General features: G+C 41.4%; 1 protein-coding gene across 4 annotated transcripts in view; it reads left to right on the plus strand.

Moving 5' to 3' along the window:
• SPATS2L (spermatogenesis associated serine rich 2 like) overlaps window positions 1-14,250 on the plus strand; it is a 160,365-nt gene that overhangs the window by 28,157 nt on the left and 117,958 nt on the right. Inside the window, exon 1 of one of the 4 annotated variants that reach the window (XM_055345141.1) lies at window positions 10,701-10,720. The exons of the other annotated variants lie outside the window; for them this stretch is intronic. The gene's annotated coding sequence lies outside the window, so the exon portion shown is untranslated. Of the gene's footprint in view, window positions 1-10,700; window positions 10,721-14,250 lie in introns of those variants that run through there. 4 annotated transcript variants of the gene reach the window in all.

Here is a 14,250-nt window from a genome sequence, read left to right on the forward strand (position 1 = left end):
CTCTCCACCAGCCGTCAGTTGGCACGGGTTCTCAGCCTGGTTCTGCCACTTGCCAGCAGCCAGGCCACAGCACACAGTAATACCCTCTCTGAGCTACATTGCCTTTTCTCCATTGTGAGGGTGATAATAGCAACCCTTCTTCAACCCTTACGGGAATCACATACGAGAGCATCTGAAAATGTAGGGTTTCCTACAAATGTGATAAATTATGATCGCATCCCTTTTCTTCTCCTTTAACAAAATGTACCTCTTTATTGAAGTGGTGATGTCCTTAACCTACCAGTTTCTTTGGTTGGAAGACACAGAAACTGACTGATTAGCTTAAACAAATAAACAAAACCCCAATCATTTTTAATATTTCTTATTGGGAGTATCCTGGGGCATCTCACCATCTTGAAGGAAGGGTGGAGCCATGAGCTACATGAAGGGTTGCAAGCAAGGAAGCTCTGGCCATCAGTGTCTGTCTTCTCCAAGATACTGCTATTAATGTGACCAAGCACTGATAACTTTCACCCTCTGTGTTTCATAATTCCAAGTTTGAGGCCCTTGGAAGAGAATCTTAATTTGTCCAACTTAGGTTGATTGACCACTTTTGACCAGTCAGCCTTGGGTGAGGGGACAGGGTCACAGAGTATACACAGCATTCCTGGGAGGGCTAGTCCCGCATACCCTGGGCCATTCCAGAAAATCAGGGATCCCTGTAAGCTTCTACCTACATTCGTGTTATTAGTATTAGTGTTCCAATAATCTCTAATGACTCGACTTTCTTTAAAGAATTTACATTAAAAGCTTCAGATATAAATACAGAATTATGTGAGCAATTTCTTCAGTAAATGTCAACATACCGACCCGAGGCCCGGCTGCTTCTCATGCTCTTCTTTAGGTGTACACTGAACTTGAAATCACTTTCATTGTTGTGGAAATTTCTGTGTAGGTCCCGAGGGGCATCCTTTTGCTCAGGCTGCTTCTCCAGGGTTTGACTCTGTGTCTCCCTTAGCTGCTGCTTGACCTCTTGTTAGAAGGTATTAAATACACGTTAGCATTCCTAATGCTGACATTCCCTTCACTGACAGCCCGACTTGCCCTAACATTTTATGGCAAAGTGTAAAGATGGGAAGAGAAGTGCACAGAGTCTGTGTACTACAGATGAATTGTCCCACTCTTAAAGGATCACAACTTTTTTCTCTTGGTAGCCTCTTAAAGTATATTTGAGTATATCCCAGCCATTCCTCACACCAGACAGGTATCTGATAAGTAGCATTTGTCCCACCAGGGCTTAGGCAATTCTTTGTAATGTTTCAAGAATGGAAATGATAAAAACATTTATATGCCTGAAAAAGTGATGACAATCTTCCAAAACAAGCTACCCATCACTTTCAAATATTGCCCTGACAGGTCCTAAATAGGATATTGTTTCATTTGGTTCATTCGCCATAAAGCATTGAGAGTTCTGAAATTCTTTGTCTTTCAAGCACATATACATCCAAAATCACCACAGTTTTTATTGTTAATACAAAGGGACATATTCCTCCCCTAAAGAAGTTTCTTTCTTAGAGAACCCATGCCACGAAAGACGGAGAGACAGTAAAGCAGTCACCATTTACTTAGCCTCCATCGTCCAAAGTGCTGAGTTACAACACAATCTACAGTATGCATTCTTTCTTACCAATTCCCAATATATTACCACCCAAGTGCCTCCCTGGTTACAAGGATGATTTATTATTCGTCATATTTTAAGTGCTGAGCCACGAAATGTTAAACTTGTATTGGCAGCTGTTGTCTAAAGGTTTGCAGGTGCCCTGTCTAATGCTTTGAAAATCTAGCATTAGCAATAAATCACAGCATACATAATTTTTCAATAAAGTAATGGAAAGGATTTTGCATTCTGGTTCTTCTAAGCTTTGGTATTTGGAAGTTACGTGGGAAATTCAAGTCAAGGGGTAAAACATTCTTAGGCTTTAACCCTTGAACTTTGGGGCAGCCATAGTCAATAGCAAAAGCATCTTGGTAGCTTTGTTCTCCTAACCCTGAGATCTCTTGGCTCTGGGAACTGACAGAGTGCCAAGTATAGGCCTGATTGCATTCCTTGTTACTGAGGAAAACAGTCAAAGGAATTTTCACTTTCTTTTCAAGGGGGTACCTTGAGCATTAACATTTTCCAGAATAGTGAAATTGTCTGTAAGACTTTTGCCAAGCTTGCTGAAAAGAGCGCTTCAAGAGGGCTCTGGCAGCCAATTAAGAGGACATGTGTTGCTTACCTAGAGTGACAAAGAGTTAGGGAGATTAAATCAGAGAAGTAGGAGAGATGTGGCTTTGTCCTCTGGGAGCTTGCACTCTGATTAACGAGCCCATGTCCTCTTTTCATCTTCTTTCTCGGGGTTGGCTCAATGATTTACTGAGAGTACATGCCATATTCATGCATATTAGTGCTAGCCCCATAAGAGACCACCGACCATCCAAATGTCAACTCTCTTCACAGTATCCCCAGTGCTGTGCCCCTTGCCTGGTACATAGGGATCTTTAATTAGTGTTTGTTGAAAGAAGGAATATGTTCTGGCAGTTGTTTCTGCGATTGACACATTGATGAATTAATCATATGTTGGGCCCAGATATACTCGGGACCAGATAAACTCTGATCAAAGAATCAGTGCTCAACTCTAGTAGATTGGGATCTTCCAACCCATGGAGCTAACATTCTAGGAGAGGAGCCAGATAGTGAATAAACACAGCAAAACCTGCAAGTGATAAGGGCTACAAAAGACCTCAGCAAGGTGAGTGCTATGATGAGGACTAAGGGATCTGAGAAACCAAAATCTAGAATAATGTAAACACTCAGTGATACGGAAGGAATTGATACAAGTTTCCAGAAGGCTTAGTTTACTCCAGTAGTTAACATATCCAAAGAAGAGGTTTCAGCTGATCGCAGCATTTCTTAATGTAAATAGGTTCGCAGAGTTGTCACCATGCTGGCAGTGGGAGTTTCTACTTTATGGAATTTTGCTTTAACCCATCAGTTGATTAGTGCCTGGTGCCAAGGCCAAGGGTCAGCTCTCTGCTTCACTTCCCTCCTTCAAGCTGCAGCTTCTCGCCCAGAGCCAGGCAGCTGTCTCCCAAATGTACGCTGTCAGTCACATAGGAAACCAGACGACCGAAAGAGGGTAGATCAACACAAACTTATCATCAAAGCTGAAAGAAAGAAGGAAGCTCAGAGCGAATGCTGTACTGACTGTGGGCCAGAAGTGTTATCTTTGTATCTCAAGGACAGAACGTTTAATAAAGATTTGGGTACAAAGTACACATCACCCTCCAGGCACGCTGAACTATGTCAACCGGAAAACTGTTCCTTAGGGTTTACAATTTCCCCTTTTTCCTAAATTAAAAAATGCTAATGTGAACTCTTGACTCTCAACAACACATGTTATTATTGTATATAGGGCAAAGAGTAAATAAGACACTTGCCTAATGACATAACAGTTCATTTTAACTCAGCAAGCTGGAAGTAATTTTAGCTTGTTTTCTTTTTTCCATGCTTCTTTAATGGAAATAGGCCACAATCATTTTTATCCTACCATTCTTCATAACCTTCTAGCATGCTTCCTGTTTATGCTATTAAGAGCTGTTTTTAAAGACCCTTGAGGGATATCTTTTAATATATTCTTTTAAAAATAATTAGTCATCTATAGTACCCTCTTAGAATGTCTGAGGACTTGGAAATACAGAAACTTCTTAATGAGGTACGCTTAATGGTCTATGCGGAGTATTGAAATGTTTACACCTAGTTCAGCTAATGTAAATTATTTTTAATTAGTCATTCTGGAAAAGTAGTAGATGTAGATGTTTTAGAATAGGTTCAGTACCTAAAATGCACCATTTGGCTTTTATGTGTGATATTTATAGATAAAATTCTATAACTAGTATTTATAGACTTTTTAAACAAAAATCACAAAGCCAATTGTTAGGGACTCATAATAATGTGAAGAATGTGTCTTGTTGGGGCATGAAAAATAGCCATGTGGGACAGGCGATCATTTTTATTAAAATGCTTTATAAACTTTAAAATCCTATACAGATGTGATATGTTATTGTTCTTTTTACACTGGTGACATGCAGAACTTCTGGAGTGAGCATAGCTTTGTGTTTTAATGCTGAATATGTTCCTGTTTTGAGTGAATCTTTTTTTCACATCTAACTCTTATGTCAGAGATACCCTTGAGTTCCCTTTCCGGGTTCCTTCATACTACACTTGACTTTTGAACCCTCCAGTCCACACTTGTGTCACCAGAAGCACGCGTCACACGATGCTTTAGAAGGAGCTGCCATTTCTAGGAAGGAATGTGAGCCGACCGTAGATGATGGCCATCTCCCCATCCCTCACTTGCCCTAGAAGAAGACTGAGCAATCACTCAGTCACTCATTCCTGGTCTTCTGTGGCTCCTCTCATGACCTTCTGACATATCTACTCTTCAGAACCTCTCTACCGTAACACTCTTTGCTCTTTGGCATGATACTTTCTTTGCTGCTTTGGTATGTTCTGCAGCCTGGTTCTTTTTTCTTTTTTAAAAAAGATTTTATTTATTTGAGAGAGAGAAAACACAAGCTGGGGAAGAGGCAAAGGAAGAGGGAGAAGCCGACTCACCACTGAGCAGGGAGCCCGGGGCGGGGCTCGACTCCAGGACCCCAGATCCTACCTTGAGCCAATGGCAGACGCTTGACCGACTGAGCCACCCAGGCGCCCCTCGTTCTTTTTTCATAGTTCTTCTAGGCACCTGCAGTTTGCATCTGGCAGCCTTGCGTTTTGATTATTTCCTCTGTTCCTTCCTACCTTCCCAACACCACCTTCTCTGCACTTCAGCCTCTTCCCTCCTCACCCCCACCACAGCCACAGGAAACTACAAACAAGAAAATGTGTTCTGGCGATACTCCTCTGCTGATTTCCCACCGCCCTCTTCTCTGAGGGAAATTGCTCTTTTCCACAGCACTCCAGAGTTGCCAGCTGCAGCTTTGTTCTCCTCCTTTCACAGAAAGCTCACGTGGAGTGGGCGAGCAGGAGGCGGGAGGGCTGGGTTGGGGGGCAGGGGCAGGCCCAGCCCTCTCTCCTCAGTGCTCCGCCGGGAGAAGTGCTTCATTCACATCAAGGACCAGGCCATGGGAAACAGACTCCCCGACAGTCACTATGGGCTACACAAATATTACTTCTATTTAGCTTGACCTTTCATTGTGCTCACAAATGACTGAAAATACTTAAATCGTGTACAGTATTTTTCTGGAAACAGAAATTAATGGGGTTCTTTCAAGAAATCACACTTGAACTTTTGCCCTTTTCTCTCTTTTTGACTCATTATATCCAATTCAAGTTTTCCTTTTAGCATGTATTTTCCTTTTGTGAGAAATAGCTAATTTCTCTACTGATAAAATCATGAATTACAGAAGCAATGTAATTGTTAAAAATAAGGATACCCATTCGGCCTTAAAACAGCTCTGGGACCTGACTCTTCCAAACATTTTTGAAGTGCTTACCGTGTAAGCCAGACTGGCTTTCTAATTCTGTAACTACTCTAATGTATTAACTCGATTAGTTCTCAAAACAACCCTGTGAGGGGGGCTAGTGCTGTCATCTGTCAACGTTTTACGACATAGACACTGAGGCCTGGTGAGGGTAGCTTGCTCAAGGTCTCATAATTAATGGTGGGTAGGGCCTGGACTTGAACCGAGGTGGTCTTGCTTCAGTGTCCATGTTCTTAGTCACTGAACAAATAGCCTGAGTGACTTGACCGTGTCCTGTAATCTTTGGGAGCCTGACTTTCCCCATCTCTGAATTGGAAATAGTAACACCTGTGGTGAGGATCAAACACAATAATCATTTGAAAGGACTTCATACCCTGTGAAGAGCCACAGTATGAGGATTAGGCTGGGGTCAACTGTTGGTACTTTCTATTAGTTGGGTGAATTTGGCCCTTGCTCCTTGGATATTCTGCTGGTTCAGGGGAAAAGCAACATGTTTCTCTTGAGGTTTTCTTGAAATCTCAGCAACCCTCAGATTTCACAATGAAAATGATTGTTTTTCCTTCCAAAATGGTGGCATTCGGGAATATTTAGCGCTTCGGCAAACTCGGCCTAACACTTTTAACATGCCAAGGAATTTCAGGGATACTTGTTCCCTTTAAATTTTTTTTTTTTTTATTTATGATAGTCACACAGGGAGAGAGAGAGAGAGGCAGAGACATAGGCATAGGCAGAGGGAGAAGCAGGCTCCATGCACTGGGAGCTCGACGTGGGATTCGATCCCGGGTCTCCAGGATCGCGCCCTGGGCCAAAGGCAGGCGCCAAACCACTGCGCCACCCAGGGATCCCTACTTGTTCCCTTTAATTCTCCCTTATTCGTGTAGTCCTTAACACCCTTTCCTTTTTTTCCCCCCCAAATCATGCAAAATCAATTTTCTTTCAAGTCTGCTCACCACATACTGGTGACTTGTCTTTGAGTGTCCTTCAATGTGTCATACAGGGTCTGGAACTTGTGTCTTACTGCTCGCAGAGGCCATGAAACAGAAGAGGATGTCAGACAAACCAGACAAGGTTTAGACCAGTGGAAATCAACTGCAAACATGAGGATTTAGAAAGACCATGGCAAGAAAGAAAAAAAAGAGGCTTCACAATACGGAACAGGAGAGCAGAGCTAGACTCCAGAGAGTTGTGATGGGTGGTGCTGGAAGAGGAGAACCAGGGAAGAAAAAGGGAGAGGAGACTGGGAGCGACAAGTGGTAAAGGAGATGAGTATTTCCTTGCCACTGGTCTAGGGAAGATGGAAGCTTCCTCCTCCTTCTAATGCTAGACCTGCTTTCCTGGCAAGCTCCTGCATTTTCAGGTCTGCAGTTCCCTCACAAATTAGAATGTTGGGGGATCTGAATTCTTACAGTCCCTTAAGAAGAATGAATAGCCTCAGGGCCTGACTTTTTGTGATTTGTTGGACCTTTTATGCTTCTTAGATACTGAGTTCTTTCTATTTTCTTTTAATGGGACTGGTATCACATACCCAGGGTCACTTTGTTTCAGGGGGTCTTCCAGGCAGGATTCATGATCATAATGAGTTATTTTTTCCCCTTTTCTGGATAAGAACAATATCCTTGTCATTCAGTCTCCAAATATAGCAAGCAGTTATGATAGAAGAATATCCTTATGTTAGGAAAGAAGTTGGCAGCCTCAATGATGTGAAAATGTCCAATTTAGAAAACATGTTTAAAAAGAAAAGCGGCTTTAAGTCCTTTTTGGAATCAGGTGGAATAAAAAGGAATTAAAAAAATGTAAAAGAAAACGTGTGGTCTGAGAACACATTCCACTTCCTGTCTTTAGTCTTACAGGTACTTGTTGATTTTGCGGGAACTTCAAATGTCATTTCTATCATTTCATTAAAATGTCAGACTGCAAACTGGTTCTGGCATCTAATTGGGAGCATAACTTGGATGATAGATTTTTTAGCTGATGCATGTAATCAGAGCACTACAAGAATGTTGCCAGGGACTGTCTAGAATCGCTTTAAGAATGGTGTTAAGTGTATAAAAAGACTGCTTAACACAGGGAAGGGGAAAAAGACATCAAATCCTAAAGAAAGAGTCAAAATGAAATATAGAAGTTAATCCTGGCTAGAGGTATATAAATAGGGAGCTCCTAGTATAAAATTATCTGATTGATTAAAGTGTCTATAGTTAACATTCATCAGAATTATAGGTATAAGCACATCTATCACATTTGGCCAACCCAAACATGCCTGTAGTTCCTCTTTCTGAAGTGCTGAACTGACCATAGCATTTGAAATGCATATAACTCAAGTAAATAGAACCGTGTGAGTCCCTTTGTAGAGGGTAGTTTGACAATATGTATTTTTTAATCCTTTATTTAAAAATTTTATTTTATTTTAAGTAGACTCTACACCGCATGCAGGGCTTGAACTCAGCCCTAAGATCAAGAGTCACATGCTCAATGGACTTTCATCACAGAACTTTTATCTCTAGGCATTTGTGCTGAGAAGATAAACTAAGGATACATGCAAAGGTTTTAGCCACAAAGATGTCTAGCAAAGTACTTCCTACTTCCTACTGCTAGACATACTTGCCAATCCTGCATTTTTAATTGTTAAATCATTATTTACAATAGGGTACATAAGAAATGTACAAAACAGATTAGTTACAAATACTATGTCTAGTACAAGAGTGAAATACACTGTTCAGCTCCTATAGATGATATTGTAGATAAATGTTGATAAAGAAGAAGTTCATTCTATGTTAGGTGATGAAATCATGTTCTAGAAAAATAAGGATGTACAATGTGATCGCATTTTTGTTAATGTATGGATGTATTCTTAGAAAATATATTTATTTTCTAAGAAAACCCGGAAATATATTTAAGGGTTTTGAAAGTGGTTCTCTGGGTGGTATGTATGATCATGGGTATTTAAAATGTTCTTTTTTGTTTATCTGGGTCTTTAATTTTCCTACTCTAAACACATACTGCTTTTACAACAAGAAAGAACCAACAAAGTTTATTTTTAATTGAAGAAAGGAAAGTATATGAGCCAAACCATATGAAAATGACTGATTCTGGATAACTAGAGACCTCATGTGATGTGTTTCAGCTGAATATACTTGTAAACATATTTCAGCTGAACATGTGTGCCTTGATTTGAGAACAGTGATCACTGTTTCATGCACCTGATTTAGGAGAGATTATGAGCTTTTTTTTTCCTAATCTCTGCAAAATGAAGGAACTCAACTTTGTAGACCAAGTGTGGGGTTTCTTCCTACTTCCAAACTCCAGGTCTATACTTTCTAGGTTTACACAGAGAAACTGTTGAGTTAGAGACTCCTGCATTTCTCATATTTACAAGCTGCCAACTGGTGAAAGCATATTAATAAGGATTCACCTTATTATTTGTAGTACACTAACCTACTCTGCAGGTTTATCCCTGGTGTCTTTTTTCTGCTGTTTTGAAGAGAAGCTTTCAAAAGAGCTAGTTTTTCCATTATTCGATGGTTACTCTAGTTTTGAACTTTTGGGGGAAAGCTTATGGTGAGGATCACACAGCCAAGAACTGCTCTGTGTTCCAGGGGAACTTTGGCAATAGGTGGGTAGCGGTTGAAGCAGACGGTGGCAAAGAACTCACTTCCTTAGCAAATAAAATTCAAACCAGCTGTTAAACCCTCATGACCTTTCAGCCTCGGCCTTTGGTATCATGGAGGCCTCTGTCTGCCCACACCTTCTGGGCCCAGTTTAGCACAGGGAGGGGCGATGTCATATGATTTTACTCATCAGTCACTCTTGACAGATGTCATAGTATTCTAATAATTTTCTCCTGCCTTTAAAAGTATAGTTTCAGAAGGAGTCCACAGTCATCAGAGAGGTAGATTACAGTACACCTCTGGCAGACAAGCTTCCTCATCCTCTATCTTCTGAAATGGAAGTTAGTGCAAAGAGTGTTGTGCCATGAGTTAGGAAACCCGTGTTTTGACTCTAGCTCTGGCATAAACTTGTTGTAAAACATTAGAGGCATGACCCAGTCTTTTTAGGTCCAAGGTTTTCTCTGTACAGCGAGTGGGCTGAATTTGGTGGTTTTCAAGCTTCCTTTCAGCTCTGAGATTGTATGAAAATGATCTACAAAGGCCATTTATTGTTGTCTACATAACTCAAGAGTGAAGGCAGGGCTTCTGTTAACAATCCAGCCCTGTGACTCCCCTCCTTCTTATCTCTCCTGGTGCAATAAACCATTGTTTTCTTGTTTATCTTCCTTTTCTCATGCCACACGACATTATTTCAGAGAGAATCTCATTCTGGCATTCTCTATATCCTCTAATGTATGATGTGTTTTTGTGACTAGTGAAAAAAAAATTCTTAAGCAGCTACTTCCATTATTCTCCAGTTTTAAAAGCTATCTCCTGGGAACTAAATGTCAATTCAAACATTCGTACATTTGTTATCATTTCTAACCTAACCTATAGAAGTCTAAGGCATAATTTGAAACAGAAGAATTCCTGCCTTGAGACAGTGGACTCATAAATATGTAGTATGATTATCCCTACAATTTAAGAAGAAATTAGGATATTTAACATTTTTAGCAGCATTTTCTTTCAGCATCTACGTTGAATATGAAAAATTCGCCTGCTACACATGCTTGCCAATCCTGCATTTTTAATTGTAGATAGCATATTTTAAAATTGAGTAACAATTTCAGATGAATCTACTGTAAAAGAAAAATCAGGTTAATCTAATGAAAGATTTACAAATCAGAGATTTTACTTGGGTGTTTTAGTTTGATATCTAATTTGTAGACTCTGAAATATGTAACATCTCCTTAACCTATAAAGGTATCTGTTTTCTTTTCTTTTTTTTTTTTTTTTTTTTTTTAATTTATGATAGTCATACCGAGAGAGAGAGAGAGGCAGAGACACAGGCAGAGGGAGAAGCAGGCTCCATGCACCGGGAGCCCGACATGGGATTCGATCCCGGGTCTCCGGGATCGCGCCCTGGGCCAAAGGCAGGCGCCAAACCGCTGCGCCACCCAGGGATCCCGGTATCTGTTTTCTGTAGTAAGCACAGAAACCCCAACCTAAACAGGCCACAGAAGAGACTGGAAACTGCTCACTCAATACCCATTCTTTCTTCCTTCCTTAGTTATACAACCTGACTTTATTCAAGGAGCCAGTGTGCCCAGCCAGAAGACTGCCTCCTGCAGGTAGGGGTGGCCAACAGAGAAATCTTTAGACAGGACTTCCAGGAAACCTCTACAGCAACAGTTGCCTGGGCTGTGCATTCCTTGACTCTGCTTCCTCTACATTCCTCTATGTTAGCTCTTCTCTGAGCTCCACATGTTCACAAGATGGCTAAGGCAGCTTTAGTCCCACCACTGTCTTCATGCAAACCTAGCAAAGAGAAAGTCTGAGTTTTCTAATAACTCAAAGTTCCAGATTTGCTTCTCTTTGGCCCGATTGCCCATTGAGGTTGCATCAAAGCCATGACTGAGGCACTTAGGATGATGATGTGCTGATGGGTTCATCCTGGGTCATATTATCTCACCCCCAGACCCCTTTTGGATGTAGCTTTACTGAGTCCTCTAAAGCAGAATAGAGCAGCTGTGGGAGTGGTTAGATACCGGAATGTGGATAGATGCTGGTGGCACAAATATCCACCCTACCAAGTTTGCCAGTTTCTTCTCCGAGTTATTATAGTCTCCAGTAATGAGGTAAACTTGGTTTGCAAAGTTACAGTACACAATGATTTGGTCACTGGATTCATTTATGGTGAATGAAATTGAAGTCTCAAGGCCACACCATTAATCCAGATTAGATATCAAAATATCTGTCTTTAATTTTTTAGATTAATGTCTTGCAATAAGCCATACAATTTCCCGCTCTCATTACCATCCTATATTTGACCCTCTGAAAGGGTAGAATCAGTTTGCTGAAAAATGTTTTTAAACCCCAAACAACTGTATTTTCCAGTATAGCTTGTTGATGCAGCAGAGGACATTGTTTCCAAACATAAAGTTGTATAACTAGTTAGAGCTAAATGGAATTTAAAATGACTTGTGATAAACCCTGAAAAAGTGGTACTTTAAAACAGTAATGTCAGCAAGCTTCCTATTATGTTACCATAATACCAGTGCTCTGAGTTTAGATGGAGGAGCTACAGGGCAATGACAAAAAAATATTGTGGGCTTCTATTTTGTATGAGTGAACATGCAGAAGTGATTTTCAAGTGATTTACTGTTGGGACATGGTATGCAACAAGACAGATGATTATGGCCACAGTTCTGAAAATGTTCAGATGGCTTTCAATTAGCTTTGGGCAAGGCTGCTTCTTGCAGAAGCCAGTATTGATTTTTCAGAGTGCCTTGTAGCTTTTCAGCAGAAGGGCTGATCATGTCAATCCTTTGAAGCCACAGGAAATGTCATTGGAGAGTGGACTGCAGAAGGCTCGCCTGCTGGGAGACTGGCTATCTGGGACCAGAGTATGGGTTCAGTGAGAGGGAGATCTAGCTCTGACCCTGGCCCCTCCACATGTGCCAGTAGATCACTCAAACTCTTGGAGCCTCGACTTCCTCATTTGTAAAGTGGGGGTACATCAGAATCTCATGAGAAAAGGCAAGTGAAGCTTCTAGCCAGGGCCTCAGACCTATCTAAGTATTTAGTAAATGTTAACTATTGTTCTGTTTTCAGAGAGGACTCTTGAAAAGAGGGAGGGGTGTTGAGTTTTTTGCTTTTTTCTCTTTTCTGGCGTTTCATTCAGAAAAAAAAAAAAGTGTGAGAATGAAGAAGTTGAGTTTGGGTTGGCTCCACCTGATGATGCTTTTACTTTGTCATATGAAAAATGAAGAGTTGATATTGGCATTTTGTAGGTGCTCTGTCCTCTACTTACTTAGGATGCAGGTTTGTTGAAAACAGCCTCTCTGGAAGGATGGGGTCATTGCATCACATCTAAGAATGGCAGCCATCTGCCGTGGGAGCAGCAAGGATTTCAAGAAGTCATTGAAACTTCAGGCTGCAGATGGCACCACGTTAAAGACCCCTGACATTCTTTCTGTTTGTCATCAGAGACCTGCTGGGAAGAGTGAGCATCTGAACATAACAGGACCCAAGGACGGGAGACTGAAGCCTAGAAAGAAAAAGTGACTCAGAGGTCACGTTGATGAGTCAGTGACAATTGCAGGACCTAAAGCCGAGGGTTCCTGATACCCAGGTCAGGGGAAATAATGACTGTAACCACCGGATAACTATTGGTTATCCTCAAAATCTCTCCTTCCTCTTGCCATAAGCCATATAAATTCCCTTTCTCACTACCACCCTATATATGGCCCTCTGAAGGGGCAGTTGCTGGTCTCACCCAACCACTGAAGGATAGGAATTCACTCCCTTCTGAAGATTCAGTTTATTAGAAGCCACCTACCCCCTCCCCAAATGTCAACATTTGTAGATCTTCCTATTGTCACTCTCTTTTCCATGAATTGAAGCCACATCTCTTGCTGGAGTTCTCAGAGTAGCCACCCTCCTAAGCTGGTGAGTTGGAGGGCTGGAGGTCTCACTGTGAGTGCCTCGACTTCCTCCTAAGGCTCTTGTTTCCAGCCTGGTGCCACAGACAGCCCTCCATCATACCTGAAGCCTCCTGCTCCTTGGATTCCATTTTTCTAGAGAATAAACCCATGTCCCGAGGGCTGGGGAGGGTGGTTGCCTGGTTGCTCTGAGTGGGGTGGATCTCTTATCCTCCTGAACCTTCTTGGGGTTGGAGGAGAAGGCAGCCATTTGGGGTCCCCAACTGGCTGGCTTCTCCTGGACATTCTTATCTCGGGGTCCTTGAGCTCTGACCACCTCTGCAGAGTCCATTCTGCTCTTTACTTTGCTTTCCATCTTCCCAAACTTTTGTGTCACATCTCAGCCACTTGTGTCTCCTCTCCCATTTGTTGTCCTTTTGGGCTTTTGGGTTTTTTTGTTTCTTTCTCACAATACTAGCAGGTTTTGGAAAGAAGCAGACATCAGCGTATCTGTTACCTACCTCCTGGATGTCAGTACCCTCCCCCTTTCTATATGTTGTCCAAAACTTCATCTCTCTTAGTACGAGGCTCTAATATGGATCTAAAGCCCAGTGAGTAGCGACTGACCAGGGATGACTGTAGTTTATTATGATTATAATTATGAATATAATTTGGGTATTGGGGATCTTGACCTTCAGCTACAGAGAATGGGTTAAGAAAATCGCTCAGTACTGATGTGTGCATTACCCCCAGCAAGGAACACACCATATGTCCAGTCACTACCAAGAACTTTCCAAATAACAAATTCAGGTTTTGTGTTATCACCAAAAATTAACCTCACAATCATGTTTATGAAAGTGTTCTGAAAATGAAATGCACCACTCTGAAATCAATGGATGGAAATCAATGAGAACTCTGGGGGAGAGGTGGATTTGCGTGTTCTTCTGTAGCTGAGCACTTGCAGGGAGGAAGTGCTGAACCTCTCTCTCAGTGCTTGTGTTTTTTAAATGCATAAACCAGCAGCAGAAGGCTTTCCCACACGTGTGCACATATCAGGGATGCAGGAAAACAAACGTGTGTTTAGTGTTAACGTACGGTAGTGGATTTTTGTGACTACAGCATGTTTGCAGTAAAAATATTTCAAGGCAAGACGCTTTTCAAAACCCTGAGAAATTAAAGTTAAGTGAATGGTGCATATTCTCTTTTGGCAAGGACTAAAATTCTCCATTAACAAATAA

The sequence above is a fragment of the Nyctereutes procyonoides genome, unplaced genomic scaffold (assembly GCF_905146905.1).
Source record: "Nyctereutes procyonoides isolate TBG_1078 unplaced genomic scaffold, NYPRO_anot_genome, whole genome shotgun sequence".
Classification (NCBI taxonomy): Eukaryota; Metazoa; Chordata; class Mammalia; order Carnivora; family Canidae; genus Nyctereutes; species Nyctereutes procyonoides.